This window comes from Schistocerca serialis, chromosome 2 (assembly GCF_023864345.2).
Source record: "Schistocerca serialis cubense isolate TAMUIC-IGC-003099 chromosome 2, iqSchSeri2.2, whole genome shotgun sequence".
Taxonomy (NCBI): domain Eukaryota; kingdom Metazoa; phylum Arthropoda; class Insecta; order Orthoptera; family Acrididae; genus Schistocerca; species Schistocerca serialis.
Window position 1 is genome coordinate 1,033,597,737 of NC_064639.1, and position 27,076 is coordinate 1,033,624,812.

At 42.5% G+C, this 27,076-nt stretch overlaps 1 long non-coding RNA gene across 2 annotated transcripts in view; it reads right to left on the reverse strand.

Annotated features, from left to right (window-relative positions):
* Positions 1–27,076, reverse strand: part of LOC126458455 (uncharacterized) — a 130,105-nt gene that overhangs the window by 63,570 nt on the left and 39,459 nt on the right. For both annotated transcript variants that reach the window (XR_007585636.1, XR_007585637.1), the window contains exons 2-3: positions 17,301–17,425; positions 4,731–5,002 (exon numbers count right to left, since the gene is read on the reverse strand). This is a non-coding gene — a long non-coding RNA (uncharacterized LOC126458455). The remainder of the gene's footprint in view (positions 1–4,730; positions 5,003–17,300; positions 17,426–27,076) is intronic.

The following is a 27,076-nucleotide window of genomic DNA, read 5'->3' on the forward strand; positions in this document are numbered from 1 at the left end:
TACCAAGTAATTTTAATCAGGCTATAGTGTGTTGAACAAAGGGAGTAAATGCACTAATAAGTGTCTGGACACAGTGGGAATTCAAATTTTGCGTTTAATTTTCATCTGTGGATGCCATCCTCCTCTCGCAATATGCGTCGACGGAGCCGAGATATGTGTTTCTCATTGCTGAGGCATCCTCGGGTTGTCCCAATGACCGCAGGCTGCCGGGGTTTCGTCGTTTCATCGTCAGCTGTGTGCTAACGATGCCCCTGGCGTGGCCCACGACCTGTGAAAACAAGCGGCCGCCTTAGGACAACACGCGAGCAGCAGCAGCAGCAGCAGCAGCAGCAGCGACATCGATTTAAATCTCAATAAAGCGCCGCAGACGGCCGACGGCTGTTTGGCGTTTGATGCACGGCCTTTGTGCCGCGGGCCATTGTGCGCTAGCCGCGCTCCTCTCCTTACTGCACCGCCGCGACGCGTCGTCTTTAAAGCGCGATGTCCCGCTCCCACGGGATTAACACGTTCCGGATCGGAATGGCTGGCTCCTAACCCCGCCCGGTACCCTCCGCGTCCCATCCATACATTAGCGTAATTTCACGTACGGAGTGCGAGGGTGATAGATGTGGAGTTGATGGCTCGCAAGTGACTGCCTGGGACGGGAGGAGGGGGTTGTTGTGTAGGGAGGGGGAGGGGCGGCCACGGCGTGCTTCATCGACTGTCTCGAGAGGAGACACTCTTATTCATATGGGATACCACTGCCAGTGCAGACTGAAAAGGCAGCGGGCGATCTTTTCGGCCAAGGTGCTCGTGCGCAACAAAGGGTGGTGTGAGGCGTTTCATCTATCCTCCATTGACATGCAGATGCCGCTTGCACGCCGCGGTCAATAGCGCAATAACAGGCGGAAGTGCGAATCATAACAACCTGCTACGACAAAGGAGGGACCGACCACTCGAAATAATCCATTCAAACCGAAGAAAGAAAATAACATTTAGTCTAAACAACAGGATTCGCAATAGCATCTCGTGACCGAACATAATCCTAAGCGCACCTGTGAAGTAATATGATAACCCAATTCCCTTCGTCATACTACAGGTTTTTCGAAAGCCTGTAACTGGGCCGTTCATGATCTAAATAATAAAACGAGGCCCCAGTTTCGTAGTTGTCTGTGGTTTTTGGTCCCCTGTTTTGATTCTATACATGGAAACAGTGTGAGGGGTGATTCGTGTATGTGAATTTCTGAGCAATGGAGGTGGCACAATGCGCTAAAACCATAAAAAGACGACTGCAGAGCAAGAGAAGCAGAAGAACGTACACACCACATACAATACTAATGCAAATATTATGACGTGAAAGTGGGAATATAGTCCTGAAAAGCGTCGCACTATGCATGAAAAAAAAGTAACTTGTGCAGTGCTTTATTGTTTACACCATTAATCCTATAAGCATTTTTTATAGATCTCTGCAGTGTCGATGCCTATTACCTCTAGTGTTTTCGGTTAGTTTATCGTCGTCGTCGCTGTTGTTGTCATTCGTAATCAATAATAATAATAATAATAATGTTCAAATGTGTGTGAAATCTTATGGAACTTAACTGCTAAGGTCATCAGTCCCTAAGCTGACTCACTACTTAACCTAAATTATCCTAAGGACAAACACACACACCAATGCCCGAGGGAGGACTCGAACCTTCGCCGGGACCAGCAACACAGGCCATGACTGCAGCGCCCTAGACCGCTCGGCTAATCCCGCGCGGCCATTCGTCGTCGCTGTAGTTGTTGTCATTGCTGTTGTTTTTGTTGTTGCTGACGTCATTGTTCATATCGTAAGCGCGATGAACGTTCTGGTGCAACTCTCCACTCTAGTCTGTCCTATACAATCCTCTTTGTAAAAAACTACTGCAACCTACATCCACTTCATCCATCACAAAATTACGATTTCCTCATTCCTCAGGATGTGTCTTATCAACAGATCCCTTTATTTAGTCAAGTGGTTGTATACATCCTTTGTTTCCTCAGTTAGATTCAGTACCTCTTCAGTTATTCAATGAGCTCTTCTAATCTTCAGTATTCCCGTGAAGTACCACATTTCAAAAGCTTCTAGTCACTTCTTGTCTGTACTGCTTATCGTATACGTTTCACTTTCGTAAGAGACTACACACAAGATAATTTCAGAAGACACACTTAAATTTATGTTAGATATTACCCTTTATCAGAAACATTTTTATTGCTACTGCCAGTCAGCAGTTAATACCCACTACCTCAACTGTCGCCAGGTGTTTTGGTACTCAAATAGTAAAACTAATGAACTACCTTTTTATGTTAGCAGACTTTTGCGACTCCCTCCTCTCTCTCATATATGCGTATTATACTTGCCAGTAAAAAGACTAGAAACAAAATTAATTTACCTTGTCGATCTCTCGGCAAGTTCATGAGTATATAAAAATGTACTAAGACACAAATGTCAAAGTGGTGGTGGATGGGAGCTGCATTGGGGACGGTGGGAGGGAGTAAGAAAGTGGTGACATGTATATAAAACTCCGGAACGAATGGAGAAATTTCAACTACATATGCTAAACACATGCCTAACACAACGGAAAAAGTAACTGTTGGGAGCAATAAACATCAGAACTCTTTAAAGTACGGTGCTGGTGTGAAGGTTGTGATATGTAAAAAGACTGAAAACGAACGATATTGGTGTCGAATATATAGTTTTCGTGGTTACAGGGCTGATTGGTGACGGTGCTAAAGAGATTTTACTCTTGGAATGGAAGTGACGGGAGGTATACTCCGTTTATCGTGAGAATAAACCTGATCTAAACATTACCCTATGTATTATGGAACCTCGTTGGATTTCGTTACACGTGGATAGGATGCCACGCTGTCTCCGAGTACAGTCAAGTACTATAATGAGGATACGTTTTATCCTTTGCGTTACGAGTAAATTGGCTCGACGATGAATGGGCTCAGCAGCTTTACCGGAGCATTTAACTTTCACAGCACTGGCCAGGCAAGTGATCCAACCTGCAGTGATGTGTAAAGCTGCAGAAGACGTAAAACAGTTATCTCGGTGACGCGACAGTTTCCAGACGTGTGCCGGCTGGAGTGGCCGTGCGGTTCTAGGCGCTACAGTCTGGAGCCGGGCGACCGCTACGGTCGCAGGTTCGAATCCTGCCTCGGGCATGGATGTGTGTGATGTCCTTAGGTTAGTTAGGTTTAATTAGTTCTAAGTTCTAGGCGACTGATGACCTCAGAAGTTAAGTCGCATAGTGTTCAGAGCCATTTGAACCATTTTCCAGACGTGCTACGCAGTTCTCCTTCCTTGTGACGGTTGTCTTTACCTTCTCGTGTGTGTGCATAACAGGTTCGCGTTCGGTACAATTACACGTACCATACTTTAACACTTAACTTTCTGTGGCGACAAGCCCCGCCATCTAATCGATGAGTTCAGCATGAACTGGAGCCTGCCTTTGGTTCGGTACTTTGGAGTTGCTAATGTGCGAGCAAACAGACTGATAAGGATTCTGGTTTATAGGGGTGGGCGAAAGATGAGTTGGATATAACAGGCTGCGGCACGGAGACCACTCACGGACATTAGTATGTTTGTTTACTTCCGCTTGCCGCAGGGGAGATCGGTAGGCAATGTTTGTTTGCCGAGGCACATTCACAGACAGGTACCGTCCCCACTTTCTCGTTGGGAACTCTTGGGGCGGGCAGCAGCTTGAAGACTTGGGAGTTTTGGAAGTCCGGAGCGCTCAAGTTTGTAGGAGCAGCAGCGATTGGCACCGGAAAGAAATGTTGTTGACAGCCGGTGACAGATGACTAGGTTGGCATACGAGCAAGAGACAGCGCATCCCTGGAGTCAGTGTTGTTGAACGTAGCTAATTCTTGAGCTCGTCGCCGTACATGGTGCTCAGGGCAGGACAGATCCGTTGCTGTGTGTTTTCCTCCGCAGTGAGCGCAAATAGTGATAGGAGATTCAACAGAACGTGGCCCACTACATTTCACGCCTCTTATCTGGGATCGACATTGTTTACTGACGCGCCCATAACGAAGGCACTTAAAGTACTGCATTACAGCGGGCACATAAGTATCTACAAGACATATTGTGCCATGGATAGACACAGCTTCCGACAATGTTTGAAAGTAAAAGGTTAACAAGCAGGTTTGCACGTTGACAGTTTGGTCTTTACAACCTCTCTTCGTAAACTTCCGAAAGCCTATAAAAGGGAAGGGAGATTTTACAGCTTCCAAAATCTCCGCAAGGCTTAGGTCTACTTTCCTGATTACTCCCAGTCTGTGGACAACAAAAGAAGTAATATAGGCTTCTATGTTTTTAGACTTCAGAACCGCACTGGTAGCTAAGAAATAAGGTAGAAGTGGATACTCCAGACAAGGCTTATCTTTGGTTCTTCCTGCTGAAGAAATATTTACTATAGCATTTTTCATTTCTGACAAGGAGAGATGCAAGGATTTCCCGAGAGACATAGGGTAGAGACGGCCAAAATTTTTGTCCTGACTTTCCATATAAACAACGTACGGCCCACTATCTGCACGTTTGCAAAATTGCAGATACTTTTTCATAGGTACAGATCCTACAGGTGGAACGTTGAGAACAGTATGGTTTTTAGGACTGAGACGAGAAGTAGTTGTTGTAGGGGGATCAGCTACATTTGCAACATCATTAGCAGATGAGACGTGATTGGTGCCCGGTACAGAGGTTTGGAATTCTTTAAATCAAGACTAACCTCACTTTGTCGCTTGTTGCTCGTGGCGGAGAAGCCGGAGGATTCCTGTTCCGACAACTCCATCAGCTCTTCTGCCGGGTGCTCCGAACAACCGCCAACTAGCGGCTGGCAACTGCCACGGTGTTGTCCAATGTAGGTCCTGAAGGAGCTGGCTAGGAAGCTGCATCTGGATGTAACCTCTGGGCAGTCGGTTGTTGTTGGTGATTTTGTACCGCGGGTGTGACGAAATCACCACCCACTTCTCCATATATCACAATTTTATTCATATTGTCCTGCAAAATACGAGACAAAACAGTGTTACGAATCATTCCGATATCAGACAACTCGTCACCGGCTCACTTCAATCTCTCTTTAACAGTAACGCGAGATCGGGTAACTCTACCAGAGGAAGCTTGCAACGAGAACTGTTCATTGGTCAGTCGGATACAGTTGTGTTATGCGAAACGTGGTTCAAAATTATTTCATAGTACGGGAGGACAGGCTCGATGACTGGGGAGGCGTCGCTATAACTAGTAAAGACCTCGCTGCCACATCAGTCACACCCATTGCACGTCAACTGTGCCGACATCGAATCAGTTGCTGTCCAGGTACAAGCTGCCTACAAAACTTTTCCAGTTGTCTCGTTGTGTAACGCTCCCCACCTAGAGACACTTATTAAGGCAGCTTCGGCCTCTAGCGGGACTCACATAAAAGGGGCAGTTCGTTGGGGGCTCGTAAACATGAGACGTGACTTACCGGATAAAGATATATCAAGTTTTAATCAACTCTCTATTAATGCTGCAGAGGATGTCGGCATTTCTAAGAAAAAACAAAAAGAGTACACAGTTATGAAGTACCTTCCCCTCCTTGGTGGAACGCCAAATGCTCCCGAGAAGTTGCTAAGCGCAGACTTGTTTTGAAAACCTATCGTCATAATTCCACTTTGGATAACTTCTTGGCTCTTCGAAAAGCAAATGCGCGAGCTAACAAATTCCTTAAAAAAAAACAGTTGGATAAAACTTTGTTCTTCCCTCGATAATGGAACCAGTATGGCAAGCATCTGGCATAAAACAAAGGCTTTCAGAACTAGCCTAGTCGACTATCCCCCCCCCCCCCCCCCCCGCGCCTCTTCCTGTTACCACTGCCTGGCTAGAGGAATTCATACATACAGTTGCGCCAATCTTGACTCGTGTGTCTTCTGTCTAAGAAGACCGACACCATTTTCTCCTTCGTCCTTCCTCCAAAGAAGAGCTCAATGAGGCTATTAAATCTTAGAGTGGCAGTTGTCCAGGTATCGATTTATTCATTATTCTATGCTTGCGAATTTGCACGCAGAAGGGAGAGATTTGCTCTTATACGTTTGTAACCGGTACTGGATACACAAGGACTTCTTAGCAACATAGAAGACGCAAGTAATAATTCCAGTTCTATAAAGTGGCAAAGATTCAAATGTGGCCTCTAATGATCGACCGACAGCTTTGTCGTCGTGTGTTGTCAAAATGCTGATAGGTTGGTTTGAAGGATAAAGGGACCGAACAACAGGGTCATCAGTCCCTCGTCAAAACGCTGGAACGAATGGTTAAAATGAGATTGGAATGATGGATTCAAAATCGTAATTTGATCACTTGGCATAAATACTGCTTCAGAAAAGGGAAAGGGACTACGGACAATCTATATTTGTTTGCTATGGATATTACATCGGCCTTTCAAATGAAAAAGCGGTGGTCGCTGCCTTTCTGGAAGTTAAGGGAGCGTATGATCACAGTCTTTTACCAATTCTCTCGGGCAGGGTTCTGAACTTCTCCACGGATGATGTATGCCACCTGCACCCTCTTCGCTCAAAGAACCATCTACGTCCGTTACAAACGAAACTTGATCGGACCTTTTCTTGTTTCCAAGAGCTTGCCTCAGGGTGCAGTTTTAAGCCCGCTCCTGTATACTTTGTATCTGCATGATCTACAGCCCATAATCACAACCCCACACGAAAATATTGCATTATGCAGGCGATGTCTGTGTTTATTCCACTGTCGCTTCGTATCCTCAGGGCAAGATGCCATTACTCACGATCATTGCGTACACTGATCAATGGATGTTGAGTAATGGGCTAGAGATTTCGGCTGAGAAATCAGTAATCTTCCCCTTTTACAAGTCGATATCGGCTCGCATTGATGGTCACACTACGTGTGGAACATACACTTCACACACAAAATCTCACGCTCGATTTCTGGGGCTGATTTTTGACTGTAGGCTAAGCTGGGCGCCTCACATGCGATCCATTGTTACCAAGTGTGAAGAAGGCTTCAACGTAATTCGATCACTCACCTGTGTGTGATGGGAAGCGCACCTGAGTAGTTCACTCACCATATACCGGCAGATTATTCGATCTCGGCTAGACTATGGCTGTCGACTGTACCACAATGCACCAAAACTTCAGGTCACCAAATTAGAAACTCTTCAACATAGAGCCATCAGTACCTTTCTTGGAGCCGTGCGACCCACGCCCACCAACCATCTTTTAGTGAAAGCAGCGGAGATGCCCTTGAGCATTAGACGCCAGATGTTATCGGATAAATTCTACATCCAAGGCATGGCCTTTGTGAACAGTTCTGTCTACCAAAGTAGAGACTGCATGCGCATACTATGGACTGCCTCCTACAGAATGAATAAAGCTCCGTCCGTTTGAACCAGCTTTGACACTTGGTCACCTCTCATAGGTTCTATACGACGTTCATCACATTTGCCGCTTTTTGACTGCTATCTCCATACATTCAGTTGCCATATTCCAGTCTTTTATTTTAATATAAACTGCTTGGAAAGAGTTAATGTCAATAGTGAATTCAGTCATCTCTGTGTATATACCGATGGATCCAAATTTCCTCAGGGAGAGTATACTGGATGTGCATTCCTCTGCCCTCAGATTCAGATCCGGAAAACCTTCGACCTGCCTCCCAAGCGCTTCTATATTTACGGTGGGGGTGGCAGTTCTGGATGCTCTTAAGTGTGTCTCTTCCACTTCCTTCCCCAAGATATTAACTGTGTCGGATTCTCAAAGCGTTCTTCAAAATATTCGACATCGGAGATGGAACAGAACAACTAACCACTGAGTCTTGGATGTGATTTCGGAATATACAGGGTGAGTCAGGAGGAAAGGTACATGCTTTGAGGGGTGATAGTATTAGTGATTCTGAAGAAAAACTTCATATGGACGTATGCCCTATTCTGAATGGTTTCCGAGATAGAACACATTTTATGTCAGTTTTGCACGTTTTTCTTGAATAACTCGAAAACCGCACCCTCCAACGAAAACGTGTCGCAGTACAAAATCAAACTATATTAAATCTCCTACAAGAAGGTCCGATTCATTTTTTTCTCTAGAACTAATAGTTTGTGTGAAAAGAGCGCGAGAATGTTGAAAAACTCGCCAATTTGAGGTAGCATATTGAGGTAGCAAGATGAGACGAACAGTTTAACACGGGACACTTGTGTGTCAAGTCGGGATACTACCTCAAATTGGCTTACAGAAACTACGAAAGCTACAGCACATACTCGTCGAGCAAGTTTTTCGACATCCTCGTGCTCTCTTCGCACAAATCATTAGTTGTAGAGAAAAAAATAAATAGGACCTTTTTTGTAGGAAATTTAATATAGTTTAATTTTGTACTGCTACACGATTTCGCTGGAGGGTGCGGTTTCCCAGCTATTCAATCGTACGAAACTGATACTGAATGTGTTCTATCTCGGAAACCATTCGGAATAGGACATACGTCCATATGAAGCTTTTTGTTCAGAATCACTAAGACTATATACTATCACCCCTCACCCTTCAAATCATGTACCGTTCGTCGGCCGCTGTGACTGAGCGGTAATGGGCGCTTCAGTCCGGAGCCGCGCTGCTGCTACGGTCGCAGGTTCGAATCCTGCCTCGGGCATGGATGTGTGTGATTTCCTTAGGTTGGTGAGGTTTAAAGTAGTTCTAAGTCTAGGGGACTGATGACTTGAGATGTTAAGTCCAACAGTGCTTAGTCATTTGAACCATTTTTTGTACCTTTCCTCCTGACTCACCCTGTATTTGCTGCAGACGGTTGGGGAGGACAATCCATTTGCTGTGGGGCGCCTTCCCACGCAGGTACCCTATATAATGAGGAAGTCGACGCATTAGCCAAGCAAGCGATAACTTCAGGCACTGTCCTGGATCTGTAACAATGGCAAGAGGCGTGGAACGTTTCCCAGCAAGAGAAATGCGGTTATTATGCAGTGCTCCAACCTCCGACTCCATCACAGTCTTGGTTCATGAGAACGTATTTGGACCGATCCACGGTTTCTACTATTACACGACTTCACTTCATTCACGCCTCTTTTTCTCAACATCTACATCGGATCAACGTTTACACTTCGCCGCCATGTGAGTATGATCCTGAGTCGGAAGCTGAAGTCAATCGCATCTTTGACTGCGAACGATTGGACTTACTGAAGACATTGCTGAGTATGGGATACTGCATCCCTCAATCAGCTACTTCAATTTATTTATCAAAGACATTCGCCTTTATAAAGTGATTGTTCAGTTCCTTAAGAGTACTGGGCACTACCTCTAGGTTTTAATGGTGTACATATTGTATTTTTTTTTTTTGTCTTGCTTCTGAAGATATTTCAGGAATAGTGTGAACTGTAACTCAACACAGTTTTAACTACCTATTATCTAATTGTTGCGAAAATAGCCTATAGTGGACACACTTGTGATGGCTTTAGCTTTCTCCACTTGCAAATATGCATTTCTGCACTCTTTTATTCAATTCCATGTACATTGTAATTATGTGTTATTGATGGCTAAATCGAGTTGCTACTCGGATCGACATGATAAAAAGGAGTAAAAAGAGACGAGCAGAGAGCAATATAGCTTCGACTATCATTTAATTTTTAAACAGAAGGAAATAATAGAGGCCAAACTCAGTGAATACCCTTCTTAGGTGAACGGAAGAAAAAATTACAGGCTCTAAATCGAAGCTAACGTAGAATTGTAGTTAAAAATGAGAGTGATGAAAATTCCCGACTTAAACAAGTGTAATTTTTGTGAACGAGCGATATATGGCGTAAAAGCGCAATGCTGGGATTTCCCATACAGTTAAATATTGAAGTCACTGAAGGTATTACTCACTCGTCTGGTAATCTCTGAACTCCTTCCGTATCCGACTGCGAGGAATACATTTCAGTACTGCTACGTTGATAACGACACGATCAGCAACAGAACCCCATGCCAGCAAAATATCCACAGTTTCTCCTCCGCTTTCATGACGTGCTGTTCTACATTTCATTTCACCATCGTTCGATAGTGACGTGTCAGAAAGCTTCGCGCATTAGTTCCAGTACGTCTGGCGCCTTAAATGTCTTGTTATTTCTCGCGACAGGTCCGTTCTATTGAGTCCAGATTGCAGTGGTATGGTGACAATTGTAAAAATGCAGCATTTCTACAGTGTGCTCGACGCCGTGAAAATTAATGTATTCCATGTTTCTACGACACTTATCACTGTGGCTCGTGTGAGACCACATCTGTCCTACAAAACAATGGACATATCCAAATAAAGTTTGATTTTTCATTTTTCTCCCGAAAATTTGTGTAATGGTGTCTTATCTTAAACAATATTTAACAATCTTTTATAACATATCGATCATTAAGAATTTATATTTACAATGAAAACCAGAATTTTGCGTGCAATATGTGATTAAAAACAAGAAGACACGGATTTTTGTTGAAAAATGATGCGTAAGTATGAGTTAATTAACGTATATTTAAATGATTTAGGTATTTAAGCCGAGGGGAAGAATTACAGCACATAACGAGATTCAAATCGCTACTCTATAGATCACTAACTTAATGCTTACCGACGCTACAGCTTGCGCTGCGCACGTAATTTGCAAACTGCTCTGTTGAATAGTGAATAGTGGCTCTTGAAAAACTTCAAAGTCGAGTTTATCTGTAGTCTTCTGAAAAACGTTAAGAACAAGTCGTCTTTTGTCATTAACGGTGTTCTGCGCGCCTGTTTCACTACAAAGTAGGAAGCAGTGTCATCCATTTACACAGTACGTACTAACGACGAGACAATCAGAGTACAAGTAGCGATTACACAGACTCAGACTGTACACTATTTTAGAAAGAAAAATTGCGTAACTAAAAGAGATTGAGAAAAACGTTAATGGTATCTAATACGTAAGTTGAACCTAAACCCAAGAGCGGAACAACACCAGTGCATGTGACCTATGACTGCTGACCAATCATTGCGTTTGTGTTTGCTTACATCAGGTTTATTCTTACGATGAACGAAGTATTTCAACCAGAGTTGATGCACATTTGACTTACTATCTGGGAAAAACTGCTGTTGATTTTCATTCCTTTTGCTGTCTAATATAGGACTTCGATAAGCAAATAAGTGGGAACGCTTTGTAGCCATCTATTTTTCCGTGAACCTTGTGACGCTTTCTGATGGCTTGGACCCCATCTCATAATGAAAGTTTTCCATAATATTGGCACTGCGCTGAATAGCCTCTCAGCCTTCGCATTAATCATTAGATGACTACGAGCTTTTTACTCTTCTCCAAGGGACAGATACGAATGAATATTAGTTTTGATTTAACACATGATAAGAACAGATACTTACTTTTGCCGTGCAAAATAAATCACTGATACGGCTGGCGGGTGTGGCCACGTAATTAAAAAAAATTAATGTGTTGTTTATGTGAGATCAGTGACCTAAATTTTGGTCTAAATGTGGATGAAAATGAGAAAAATAAGGAATAATGAAAAAAGCAAGTCACTTTAGCACTTGCACGAGCCCAACACCAGTTTAATTTTATATTATAAAAACAAACAGAAGACAGAAATAATTAAAAGTTGGAATACATAATTCGTCTTAGGACAAAAGTTCGTTTATGAGGTTAACAAGAGGATTTGCCTTTGCAGAATACGCCACAATTATTTTAAATTAAACAACTCTAGAAAAATTAGCCAAAAAGTTGCATGCAGAGAAAAAAATTAGAGCAAACGTTTAAAAACTGAAGTAACTCTTAACTTCGCCGACAGATGAGTCACGCATAGTGCAATTGGTAGCTCAGGCTGTGCTTTAGGTGCGGATCAAAGAGAACAGAAGACCAACAGTTTTTGCGTGGTAGGTATGTTAGGAAGAATGTCAATTTTTCGAGATAAATACAGACTCATGTTAATTAAATAAACAAAATGTTCCATCAGACAACGTGTACACAGATGAATAAATTAATGTAACTCCAGCTTTGCGCCGGAGCTCCGCAGAATGTGTTTAGAAATATAAGGTGAAGACTATATTTGTTTGTACCCTGCTAAACATTTTCATATTAAAATTTGGTGTTCAGCTAATCATGTTTCAGTGATTTACAAATTAATAAAGATATCAGATGCAACGTTTTTAAATAAGTATATCGAATCGTATGTATTAATATCCAACTTTACCAGATTTCACATGTTTACTGTCTCAGTTTATTGTATTAACAGTAATACTTTCGCACAACACGTTTGCCAATTTGCTACTGCCTAAAGGTGGTCATATATTACCGTATTAATAGTCTACATTATTCTCTGTAGTACAAATTTCTCTGAGACGCAATATTTATGTAAGCGTACCATGTAGTATGTGAATAAATACTGTCATCTCACAATGAAAAAATGACCAGTTTGCCAGTAACTGATATGTTATGCTACATGCCCTTTCGAATCTACTCTACAGCATACGTATCAAATGGACAATTACATTACATATCCGAGATCAGAATGAACAATAAAAATTCAAATGGCTCTGAGCACTATGGGACTTAACTTCTGTGGTCATCAGTCCCCTAGAACTTAGAACTACTTAAACCTAACTAACCTAAGGACATAACACACATCCATGCCCGAGGCAGGATTCTAACCTGCGACCGAGCAGTCGCGCGGTTCCGGACTGAGCGCCTTAACCGCGAGACCACCGCGGCCGGCAGAATGAACAATATTTCGCAACTTCACAAAACAGGCATAAATCGGAAAACATAGCTATTCAAACGGCTTTTTACTACACCGAATGTGTTGAGAACACACTGACTCTAGGAGATGGCATTATACTTCAGAAACGTCATACGCCGAACTGTTACTGACAACGAGAGAATGGATTTAGAAAACGTGCCAATTTTCATAAGACGGATACTGACCAAAACTCCATCGTTCTTCGGAGAAATTCCAGATTATTACAAGTAACTACTCACGAACAGTTGTCTCACAAAAGAAGTCTTAAGGAGCAAGAAAACGATGAAATAACAAGTAAAGGACTTAGAAATATTTTAATGCCTGTTTGAATTACCAATCGAAAAGTAAAATCCAAACAAAAGCTGCTGGAAAAAGCATTTTATTGTTTTTATTTGGGTCGTTGTATGATTTTCACATACAATGAGTCTACCATAGAAGAGCACATTGAGGTTGTTCAGTTTTAGCGAATTAGAGAAGAAAATCAGAGTTAGTGTAAGTACTCAAGAAAAAATAAGTAGTTGACAGTTAAATAAATGTCTGCCGGCATAGCACAATAGCGCATGGCATTCCATGTTAGTTTCGGCTGGAGGTAATGTAAAGGCAATAGTGGTTGTAGGTGAAGCAGACACTAGTTTCATAAACGGCAAAATGACTAAGATGTTTCACGAGCAGCGCACTATAACATACGTGTGAAGACTTGTATTTTCAGAGAGCAACAATAAAATTTATTCTATACGATATTTTAGTGCCTTTGTTACTCTGATTACGATGCTATTTGGACATACATGCATGCATGAACAAAGGAACAGGCCGTTACGAGACACATCAAATCAATTCCCAACTGCGAATAAGGACTACGATCAGCTTTAGAATGGAATGACAATGAAAATTCCTGCTGGACCGGGACTGCAACCCGGATTTGCCGCATATCGTGAGCGCTCGCCTTAGCATTCGGCTATCCGTTCATGATTCACGGCCATACTCAAGCTTCCACACGTCGTCAACCACTTTCTTCGTCGTTCTTGCAGCAAGGTAAATATTATTTTCGGACAATTTTGCAGCTTCAGTGGGACATGAAATAGCTGGTTTGTAGTAGCAGGAAATATTTGTAATTAATGCACTAACACGCAAAACGTTAACACGAATAAGAAGAGTTAGTAAGCATTTTCACTGCTGGAGACAAACAGATTGATGTGAGTGCACGAACACACTAGTGTTTCCCGCGCAAGGTGTTTAATGAAAATATTTCACTTAACATGTCTCATGTTGCGCTGTTATATATTTGCTAATTTTATAATTTTCAAAGCCATTTTCTCTATAAAATGAATGGGATCACAAACACGGAAACTGCACGATTTTTTTTTCTGAGAAAGGCAAATAACAATACATTGAGAATGTCCAGGACGCAAATGATGACTGTTGCGCGGAGTTCTGATTTAAGAGTGGAACGCCCTTCATTATGTCAACTTGTTTAGCTTTATTGTGTCCCACTTTGTGTCCGTCAGGAAAGCTAATCTTCCGCTCCTGATGTAGTTCACTATACAGCACATCGGAAATTCGTGAAGACTTCTGGATAATATAAATTCATTGTTTACAAGAAACCAAAACGATGAATTCAGTCGTTTGAGCGTATACCTTATCAACACAGGGTCCGCCCCGATAGCTGAGTGGTCAGCGTGACGGATTGCCGTCCTACGGGCCCGGGTTCGATTCCCGGCAGGGTCGGGGATTTTCTCTGCTCATCATGATTTCATCCCCATCCGGCGCGCAGGTCGCCCAATGTGGCGACGAATGTAATGAGACCTGTACCAAGGCGGCCGTACCTGCCCCGTAAGGGGCCTCCCGGCCAATGACGCCAAACGCTCATTTCCATCAACACAGAAAAACTCGTGAAAACAGCGCCGCTCTATAGCCGGTGATTGTTGTTTAAAGAGTGAACTATTGACAAACGGATTGATTTTACTCTATTAGCATGTTTATAAACTGCGAAATCGAGCGTCACAATTCACCCGTCACTTTTTCAACAAGCTCTCACATTGTGAAACCGTTGATTCAGAATTGAAAATTACCTTACATTCTGGTCTGAGGTCCAAATGAACATCTGGAATTCGCTGACGATGACTAAGATAAAGTTTTCAGTCGAGAGAAATTCTCATCTTGATCATAGAGTTTACCATCCAGCGAAGTGACGCATACTCAGGAAGACTGGCTTTTAAATAATCGCCTGGTCATCCGGATTCAGGTTCGCCATAATTTACCTAAATCATTTCAGGTGAATGGCTGGAAGGTAAATAGACCGCTTACTTTCCATAAACGACTAGTTCACCGTCTGTATTGAATACTATACCTGGATCAGAATAACGTACTGGCTGATAGCTAGCCGTTTATAAGACAGCTACCATAGTAGCAACCAATCAGAGTCCGAGTCTGCCACACCTTCTGTACTGTGTGCTTGTCACCTCAGCTAACGGTTGTCAGTTGCGGGCGAGATTGCGACCTGTTAACATAATTGCTGTGTTTTGTTCTCCTATTGTTTCTTTGTGCAGTATGTTTCTTTTACCCAGTGTGTTGGGTATCTAGGTCTAATGGTGAAATGCGTTCTTCCAAATCGAGATACCGCAAAATAGATTCTCAGTCTAACCACGGAACTTTTTCTGTCTGCCTTTAACGTAGATTTCATCTCTCAATGTTGCGCAGATACGCCAGAAACGACACGTCATTTTAACTCGACTTTATTCTGTAAGTCTACTTTCCCCGGTAGTGCTACTGGGGTAGTTTAGGGACACGCAAGTTGCCGAAGTGGCGTTCAATTGAAGACCTTGCACACACTGTTGAGATTTACGAAATTATTATTATTTATGCAAAATGTGACCATAACAATGAGATTCTTTAGGAAATTGATAACATGCTGCAGAGGAAAACTCAGTACTGCACGTCAGCGGGGAAGCGTGTGAACATACGAGTATGGAACAGCACCAGCTACTGCTTGCGCATAACACTGAACCGACAACATAGCTCCCTTCCATAGCGAATTGTCAATTTTTTAAATTCTGATTCAAGTGTAGAATAAAACTTTTAGTCGAGTATGAAGTGCTATGATTAAATTTCATTGTGAAAGGCAAACAGCTTGAAGTGAGCTCTTGAACATAAAAATATTTAATATCCCTTATTTTATCCTCCGATCACAATGTTGATGAAATTTGGAGAGCAGAATTCCATTTTATGAACATAAATTTTAATGCTTTATTTTTATAGGTTTTGTGGTACGAAACAAACTTCATATGGTATATCTTGTTATTCTTACTGTAGTCCTGCTTTTGCACTGTCATAGTTGTTCCAGAATTCCTCTACGAGGAAGGCCGTTATTCTTCAATCTTCCTACAATGCTAGCGAAATATCGTGAGAATTGCTCGCAGGCGCATTTTATGGAGAGTGAATGTTGCTCCCCGTGAATGCGTGAATTTGTTAAATGGTAAACCTACTGTAGGCTCTACACGATATTGCAGTGCCTGTATTATTCAGAATTACGATGTAATGTTCCTTCGGACGTGCATGTATCTCCGAAGGACCATTGCAACATACTTCTGAAACGTAATATGGTATTCATCTGTCGACACTAGGCAAGCGACTTTCAATTAAAATGCCTCCCCTGTATGGAAACATACTCTGACATACGAATATACGAATGCAGGTTGTAGACAAGTGGTTGACGTCGTATGCAAGTTTGGTTGTGGCCATGAGTCACCCTCGGATAGCAGAAGCGACCGACCGCTCGAAATGAGCGGGAAATCCGGGTTCGCGTCGTGGCCCGGCACAAAAGTTCGTTGTCATTATTCCATTACACAGCTGATGGTAGTTCATATTCTGAAGTGCGAATTCATTTCATGGCTAGGTCGAAACAAATAAAAAACCGAAATATGACAATAAAGAGGAATCGTATATCGTCTTCCTACCACGAACCTTAGATTTGGATGTTTGTCAGCAGTATGTGCCCTATCCCTTGTCTCGGAAGTAGGAGTGTGGCTGTGGCAACGACAGTACAACGAAGAAGAATTGTGAATAAATTAGCGTGATCCGTACTTACAACTTCCTGGATTTACGCCGAACAGCTTTCGCAGAATTCGTTTCACCTGCGAAAGCAGCCATTTTAACTGTGCACTACGCTGGGGCTCCTGGTGGCGGAATGCGGTACTGATGCACTACGTGTTTCAAACTTCAGGTTGTTTGTTGCAAAATGAAACATGTCACGCTTCTGTAAATCATCTCAATAAAAATCTGTGCCACTCCAAAGTTCTAAAGTCCTTCATGACTCACCGTGAGTAACCGCAGAGTTCACTTAAAAAGCTATCAAATGATGTTAACATTGTTTCATCGTAAAATTAAAACAAAAAAAGAGTAGTCATTTACCGAGTTAGTGCGCCAGTATACACTATAATATACAATATAATTCGGTGAAATTATTGTTTCGATAGCACAAACTATTTATGAAATACTAGGGGATACACGAGATAGCATATCTACTTAAATATGGTTGCTAATGATGAGATTACTCCGTCTTACCACAGACTTACATAGATCCCAAATTTGTTCAAATAGTTCGCCAGTCTTCTGCAATTTTGTGAGCAATCGCGACTGGTACGTTGTGTACGAACGTGCCGTAACATTCCATACAATATCCTGCGAGCCAACACAGATTCTGAAAAAGAATGGAAAAAACAGCATTACACAGAGGTAGTTCTACTGTGTTTACAAGATGCGGGGGATCTAAAAGCAGATTTTTGCCATTGCAGTGCCTCTGCGGCGATAATCGCTTACAAACGCGACAACAATCTGTTAGAGTGGAACCAGCTGGCGTGGGTATCGATTAAGCCCTAAAAATCGCTGCGGGCTGCGCAGCGTACGGCCGTTTGTGCGAGGCGGCCAGGAGGTTTGCGAAAGGGGATCGGGAGGGTACGGTCGGAGAGGGGCCGTGATTGGAAGCGACGGCGCCGCTGCGTTTGTACAATGCGCGCGAAACATCAAACAGAGCAGACGGCGGAGGATCAGCTGCGGCCTCATTAATCTGCCATCGGCTTGCCTGCGTGCCCCAGCCGCTGGACACCTGCTCCGAAACCCGAGGCAGGAGCCAATGCCACGAGCTCCACGTGCGGAACAAATGCGCGTCGCTCGGGTTACACAAGCACTTCACGCTGCTGGTGACATATATCTAGTCCATTCCACCGGAAACGTCCCATTTTATTGCTGGGGATCTCTGTAACCGGAAACTTAAAAAAAAAAAAAAATCGATGTCGTGTCCAGAACGTACGTGGTATTTTAGATTGGACGGATGGATTAAATGGGCATCTCCTGTTCCAGTAATCATCATCAACAAAAACAACTGTTTCATATGCACTGCAAGCAAGTAACTCGCTTGATTCACCTCGTGCAAAGACCGCATCATCACATGGAAACGTTCTTCATGGACAGGTTGGTCAGAAACATTCTGAAAAACTTGTAGGGCTGTTGTAAGGTCGGTTGTGCTGAGAAATTAGTGATACGAAAAAAAAAATTCGATACGTTGGCCCGTTTCCGAGTTCAGCACTGAACTTAGTCAACAAGGTATTTGCACACACAAATTCAAGCGGCCCGCCAGATACAGTTATTATAACTTTTTGGTTCAAATGGCTCTGAGTACTATGGAACTTAGCTTCTGAGGTCACCAGTCACCTAGAACTACTTAAACATAACTAACCTAAGGACATCACACACATCCATGCCAGCCGAGCGGTCTAAGGCGCTGCAGTCATGGACTGTGAGGCTGATCCCGGCAGAGGTTCGAGTTCTCCCTCGGACATGGGTGTGTGTGTTTGTCCTTAGGATAATTTAGGTTAAGTAGTGTGTAAGCTTAGGGGCTGATGACCTTAGAAGTTAAGTTCCATAAAATTAAAAAAAAAATCCATGCCCGAGGTAGGATTTGAACCCGCGACCGTAGCGGTCGCGTGGTTCCAGACTGTAGCGCCTAGAACTGCCCTTTTTTTTTTAAATATAATTTTGTTCGTTTTCGTTCGTTGTATCTGTTCGGGGCGGACGTCGGAAGACACCCGATTCAGTTCGTGGTTGATCTATTAACTAATTTTTTTTTTTTATTACAGAGGGCAGCTAACCCTCTGACCGAACACGCTGAGTTCCCGTGCCGGCATGAACCGCTCGGCCACACCGGCCAGCTTTGTCACTTTTTCGTAGAACATGTATGATAGAGCATGAAGTTGCTCAGCCTTTGGCTCAGGTTCGATCCTTACTATCGTCCCGTGTGGAAATTTTTTGTATCGCTCTCTTGTTCGGTTTAAGGAAAAACAAAACGAAGAACACATTTGGGGACACCGTCTCCGCCGGACCGCTTGACTGCGCGCGCGCAGCGGCTAGATTGGCTGACTTAATACTAATTATCTCGAAAACGACACAAAGTACAGAACTCGTTTCTTAACAGTTGCAGAACTTAGCCTGAAATACCCTTACACTTATTAGAACCTGTTTCTGACCACCCTGAGCAGTTACTGCTCAAAGACTCGATTGCCAATTATCAATGCTGATTGCTGGTCAGTGTAGACACCCTCGCGTAAGAAAGAAATGAACCAGTCTGCCGAGCGATTATAGAGTTGCTGTTGTTGCAGTGGATATGAGTAGGTCGTCGCTAGCAGGAGTTCATACAGCATGGACGTACTACGTATACAGTAGTGTTAATCGTTAGTCGTTGGCAACGGTTTTCGGAAACATGTTGGAGATAGAAATGTGTGGAAGGTTAACAGCTCGGGAGGGATGGGAGGAAATGCAGTTGTATACGACAGTTAAATATAAAGTTTCAGTGTGAACGTTCAGATAATTACCGTGGCAAACAGAAGACTGTTGCATGTGGTGAATTTGGCCCAGTCTACCTTGCAGGAATAAATAATCACTATTTTTCACGTTAACTGTTTCAGCCTTATCAGATAGAACCTTCCATGAGCCATTTTTCTGTTGTACCACCCGACAAAATGGTAAATCTAACAACAATGATAACTATATGTAAAGGTTAGTGGAACAAACTATTTAATGTAGTTAATTATACACTCGAACACGTGTCTGTGGCATAACCAACAGACATAACAATAGTATAGGGTAAGAGAAAGGAGCAGATGCCTTATAAGCCTCCCACACAATTTTCCTGGTTGCGTTACAGCGCAGCTCCGTTTTCATTGCAGTCACGATTACGTGTTCCACTCCCCCTTTTTCCCTTACTCATTTCTTCGTTTTTCTGTCATATATCAAAAGATCTAGGGTATAGTTTTGTTTACACTGTTTTTAAGCGTGCAGTGTGTTTTATCTGCATGAACAAACGAGACTACCGTAACATCCTGAAGTTCTTCGTTTCTAAGAGTAGTCGATGAACAAAATAATTCTAAATTTATGAAGATTTATACAACTTGCATTTTCCTTCTTTTAGAACAGCAAAGAATTGAAATCAGATGTAGTGGTATATCTCTCGAAAATGATCCAAGTGAAAAAAAAATGATATTGTAACCACGAATGAGAAAGTGAAAAGTTTGGCTTGTCATTACAGCGTCAAGTATTGTGGGCCAGCTGGGGGTAAGGATAAATGAAGAGACGCGTGGATTACATTTGGAAAAAAATTCGTCAGCAGAATACAACTGCTTATAAGGATATGTAGCAGTCTCGGCGCTTCACAGTTCTACGCCGGGGAACTGGCAACGTCGGGGCAGGGATTCACCCGGTGCTATGGTGCACTATCTGCTGTAACAACCACCCTCTGAACGACAGTTCTACCCCCAAAGATCCTTCAACATTCTGATTCGAAGTACGAATTACGGGAACATCCTTCCTCGCTACCACATTTGGACTGCTACGTTCCACCTAGTCTCGCATCTTAAAAAATCGTCTACTTGGAAAACGATTGAGAAAATAATAGCTCCACTCGGATGCCTGCTGTCAAAATAAAATATTGTATTTGACACCGTTCGCTAATTTTGACCATCCGTCATTATCAAGTTATATGTGCTAATAGCAGATCGCACACGCAGTCACAACTAATGAAGAAAATAACGAGACCTGTGAAAATGCACCGTCGAACCAAGAGACCACGGACTACATTTGCGAAACGTAATGGAGTGCTGTTTTTAAATCTACTGATAAACGGCATAAACAACACAAATACGTCTTCCAGTATCGTGTAGGCCTAAAAGGCGAGTAGTTACGTTGTCCGTTGCGCGGTAACACAATTGAACGGAACTGTTCAAGAAATATTATAGTCTACTGAAGCGCTCCAAGCGTACTAGGCCCGAACTATAAACTCGTTCCAGGTCTTGTCGCAGCGTGTTTAAATGATAAATGTAAACACAGCGCATTGCTACTATCATAACAGTGCCAAAGTCGTGATTCCACATAAGCGTATCATTAATTATTTATGAATTTTACGAAGATTTAAAAGCTTCCGTGAAAATTTTCACGAATAGTGCACTAAACTCACTTTGTCAGATAGTTCCTTCTGATGACGAAACGCCCATAAACAGAAACAAAACACTACTGTGAGTGCACCAGAAAGCAATATGGCAAACTCAGCACATAAGTGACCACAGTAGACAGCTACTGGCTCCCGCATGCGCAGTGAGGCCACAAGTACCGAATTCAGAGCTAACTCTACTACTTTATCCCTAGAATTACCGCGCGTTGCTACTAACGCGATCACAACAGCGAGCCCCTTCACATGATACACGGCCGCCATCCACGCAACTGGTTGTCAGTCGATTACAAGTTCGGTCATCGTGTAAAACGTGTATAATAGACCGTAGCACTGCCTTTGTATGAGAGATACTCCAAGGGCTTACGTTGATTCCTTTTCTTAGTTATGAGCGCACGTACGTTACTTCATTAGCAAGTAGCAGTAAATCCCCGATTCCTTAAACAATCGAACTTCCATGTGTAAAACAGCTTCAAAATTGTGATCACTGCACAAATGAGTTAATATGTTAAATATTTGACATAAAGCATGTAAGCGAAAACGCCCAGAAAACATCAACTTTTGTAGTCCTGTCTCTCTCAGCTGTGTGTAATATTAAGGTATATTATTAATTTTTACTAATGGACCTTCTAACTACTACTGAATGAAACGCAATTTTCGTTCCATTGGCGTCTTTATTCTCTGCAAGGCATCATGCATGGAACCTGCCATAGACGATGTCTTGCAGAGGATAAAGGCAAAACACATATGGCACGAAAATTGTTACATTCGTTTGTAGTTTGACGGTCCATAAGTAAAAATTATCAATATACCGTAATAAAACGTCCAGAGAAGGGCTGAAATTATATTTAAAGTTTGTTGGAAAGTGCTAAGTTCCCTCATTCTCAAATACTTAATGAATATCGTCTCAGTAACTGCCGAGCCGCGAGTTAAACTGCCGCCAAACGAACTCACAGTTTCTACCTATGATTCTCGATTGTTGTACCTTCGACATAAGATTATACCTGTTAATGAGTAGGTTATGACAGCATTTTAATTTTTTAAATTCGGCCAATAATTATATAAAAAACTGAAAACACAATTTTTCTTGCCCCTGGAATTCGTTAGATAGGCAACGTGCAATTGCAATCGTCACACCGTGGACCATGAACAGGGATAGCATTAAACATTTTATGTAAGTAACAGACAGCCTCTAGCCTCGTTTTTGGACATTTGATGGCGTAGACTAAGCCACGAGAAAGAACATGAAAATCAAAAAATGGCTCTGAGTACTATGGGACGTAACTTCTAAGGTCATCAGTCCCCTAGAACTTAGAACTACTTAAACCTAACTAACCTAAGGACACCACACACATCCATGCCCGAGGCAAGATTCGAACCTGCGACCGTAGTGGTAGCGCGGTTCCAGGCTGTAGCTCCTAGAACCGCTCGGCCACACCTGCCGGCACATGAAAATCGTTTTGTGTTCTAATGATGGGGTTATGATAGCAGCAGACATGTGTTCTGAAGACCTTCCTAACAGCACTTAGGACGAAAGCTACTTAATAAAAAAACTTTGTGCTAAGTGCGCTGATGTACTGAGGAACTACATCGAATGATAAGTGCATTTTTAACAATTCTCTTAATGATGGAAGGAGAATCTTTGACCCTGCCCGTCATAAGTATATAGCAAACCGAAGTGCCTGCGTCTCAAGTGAATTGTTGGAATCGATTACGGCAGCGGTCTAAAAGTAAACTAAACTCCGCCTGAACAGGCCATGAAGGCACAACTACACCGACCGACCGCCGTATCATCCTCAGCCCACAGGCACCATTAGATGCGTACACGGAGGGGCATGTGGACAGCACACCGCTCTCCCGGTCGTTGTCAGTTTTCGTTACCGGAGCCGCTACTTCTCAATCAAGTAGCTCGTCAGTTTGCCTCACAAGGGCTGAGTGCAGCCTGCTTGCCAAAAGCTCTCGGCGGACCGGATGGTCACCCATCCAATTGCTAGCCCAGCCAGACAGTGCCTAACTTCGATGATCTGATGGAAACCGGTGTTATCACTGCGGCAAGGCTCTAAAACCATCCGCAGATGCAATGCCGGTAACAGGAAAACGTCGTGCTGAAGCCATAAAATCTGGACTATGGAGCTTTGGAAGAATATCATTTGGTCGGAAGAGTCTCGTTTCACACTTTTTCCAATTTTTGGCCGAGTGTACGTCCCAAGAATGAAAGATTTTGACAGCCACATCGTGATAGTCCATGGGTACCGCGGTTACTCAGAGGACCCTGACAGAGCAATGGCGTCGTCGTTAATACCGGCACGGTAGTTCAAAATGGTTCAAATGGCTCTGAGCACTATGGGACTCAACTGCTGAGGTCATTAGTCCCCTAGAACTTAGAACTACTTAAACCTAACTAACCTGAGGACATCGCACACATCCATGCCCGAGGCAGGATTCGAACCTGCGACCGTAGCGGTCTTGCGGTTCCAGACTGCAGCGCCTATAACCGCACGGCCACTTCGGCCGGCGGCACGGTAGTTCATTGTGTTCGGTCAGAGGGGTGGTTGCCCTGTGTAACAAAAACACTGAGTAAAGGAATCAACTAAATGGTTCAAATGGCTCTGAGCACTATGGGACTCAACTGCTGTGGTCATAAGTCCCCTAGAACTTAGAACTACTTAAACCTAACTAACCTAAGGACACCACACAACACCCAGCCATCACGAGGCAGAGAAAATCCCTGACCCCGCCGGGAATCGAACCCGGGAACCCGGGCGTGGGAAGCGAGAACGCTACCGCACGACCACGAGATGCGGGCAAAGGAATCAACTATCAACTTCAATGGATGTCATGTGACGCCCGCCCAGACCAAACGCAACGAACAGTATATATATATATATAAAAGAGTGGTCTCGTTATTGGACTGCCAAGTAGGCGAACCGTGCTCGAACCTCCCTCGTGCCAATTTTTTTTTTTTTTTTTTTTTTTTTTTTTTTTTTTTTTCGCTGTCCGCTGCATTCAAATTCGTTTATGATGTGTCGTTGTGGAGATCCGTTTGCAGGAAAAATGGTATAAGATTCCCTAAAACATTCAAGTCTTCTGTTTACCCCTTCCGAGAAACTGCTGTTGTGAATGTCAGTAGGTTTCCTACACCGTATTAGGCGTAGTAATTTATCTTTGTGTTTCTGTGTATTTGTCTAAGCACTGTAATTTCATAACAGATTGTTGATTAATGAACCAAAGTCGATCACGACTCCTAGTAGCAGATCCATTACCCCTACCTAAATTAATATTATGTAAATTCTATTTTTTTGTGCATTAGACATGTTTATAACAGCAGAATAATATTGCTGATTGCTTGCTGATTCCATAGATACCATACAGTTCTTCTGAATTAATATTTTAAGATTCCTGTACGAATTCCAGGCTTCGAATGTTTAAATCAGTCACCACCGCATACTTGGCTGCCATGAACCGATGAACTATAGCGATTAAATACGAGTATCATAACATGTACATATGATAGGTTTCATGTGGAACCCACTCACTTGGCTAATTCCAAAATTATCTCACATATTAACGAGAGACGTTATACAATAATGAAATTCAGTTAAGCGACTGTTTCCAAAAATAACATTCAGTTAACTAATGCTAAGGACCAAAAGATTATATCTTACACATAGATCTGTAACCCAAACGCATCAGGTGAATTAGTGTTAATAAAATATTAGTCATAATTTGAAATTTTCAATAACTTAGGAAATATTTCAGACTCGGTAAATCTAAGACCAGTTTTGAAGTTATCACAAAAATTCCTTTGAGACGTTTCACACACAATTTCACAGTCGTATTAATTTTGGTAAAAATTATGTCACCTTATATCCCTTAAACTGGTTTATATACATTTTTTTAAGAGATGCCACAAGGCAATTTTGAATGAGATGGTGACGAGGTAGATCGTCAATCCTCCAATACTTTATTTGTGTGCTCGGCTTCTAAAGCTACGTTGACAACTGTGCAAAAAGAAAGAAAAATATGTCCAATACTTATTGATATTGTGAGATCTGATGGTTAACTGTGTTTACCTGATAAATTTAATTGTATGGAGACGCGTTTTGACTCATTACTTGGTACATGGAACGCAGCGCGTTTAGCACAAGTGAACCGTGGGACTAAACTACTGGAATGCACTGCAGCCAGTTTAATTAATTCATCATTTAATGAACTGGAAAAGATGGATTTGTAGCGTTTAATTGAATTCTCAGAAAATAATGGAGACTCTGAGATCCAAAGCACAGAAACAAAGTCTTAAGAAAAATATGTGTTTGGAAAAATCAGTGTTTGGAAAAATCAGATTTTTAGACAAATCGCCAGTCTCATAGGTTTGACTTGTGTTTTCCTATATTTCCTATGAAAAAATAATGAAACCACTTCATCTAACGATTAGTATTTAGGATTTTATTATTAGGGTTAATTCACATTTTCCAAATATAGGCTACTGACAATAGGGTTTCGGCAATTGTAAAGATTGTAATTAATGATAAACTAGAATCACAATAACAAAGTGCTGCAGACACAGCAGACACACACAATTATGACCTATTCTAACACTTCATGATTCTCGTTATCACTTTCATTCAGCACATTCTGTAGCTTGAGGTTCACATAAAAGTGCCGGTAAACCTCCGATTACGAAGTACTGCTATTTACATTACGCACACACTAAATAATATTGGCAATCCTAGATAACAATTGAGTAGTGCAGAGCAACAATGTTACGCTTTGAGCCCCTGTGAAAATGCACATGGAAGAAGTCGGTGAAACAGATTTTCGTGAATGTTGATTTATTGGGTATTGGGCCGACAGTACAGACAAAGTTGGTTCACCATAAAATCCGTGGACGTGAGGAGTATGAATACATTCTACAATCTCAAAAGCGACGACGGTGTGCTTTAAGCCCTTACGTTTCTCAGAGCCTCAATTCCATATTGACCTGCAGATTAGAAAACATGACATGTGCTCTGTCAGACTGGCAGACATATCAGTTCAGAAACAAATGTGATGAAAATTAGAACACGTAATAGATACTGACTGATAGCAAGTGCATCCATAGATGTCATGAAGTCTCAAAAACTACTTCGTCATTGACCACGAAGTTAACGTGAATTTTTCTACCTGTTTCAGTTCTGGAGTACACTCTTGGATCGGAAGACGAATAGTGAATCAAACTCCGAACCTCTGCATGCGAGGGGATTTTAATAAGTAATGTAACACATTTTTTCTGAAAGCAAGTTGATGTTATTCAGGATTCCAATGCACCATACTATTCGAACTCTTCTGGCTACAAAACACTATTTTCCAACATAATCTACGCTCAATGCGATGACCCATACTACCTTACTGCGAGAATTGTATGACCTCTTGGTACCAGCATACTGGTCTTCTGAGGTAACGTCTTGCTGCATCAGTAACTTCCCTCTTGTCCAAGTACTGCTTCCCATGGAGTGCATCCATCAGTAGGCCAAACAGCCGGAAGTCGGAAGGTGCGACGTCCAGGCTTTAGAGTGGGTCGGGAAGAACAGTCCTGTGATGTTTTGTGACGACGTTCGAAGAAAAAAAAAAGGTCGCGGTCAGTCTCGTAACGCGCAAGCAATTCCGCACAGATGGTCCTTCGTTGCTCTCTATGCTCTTCTATTAGGCGGCGAGGAACCCAGCGCGCAGACACCTTCGAGTACGACAACTGGTGGTCGAGTGTTTCAGCACTTCAACAGACGTCCAGATGTGCAAGCAGGTCTTTGACTGTAGTCTGTGATCACCTCGAATGAGAGTACATTAAATGTTATACGCAGTTGCGAATATGGACAACCA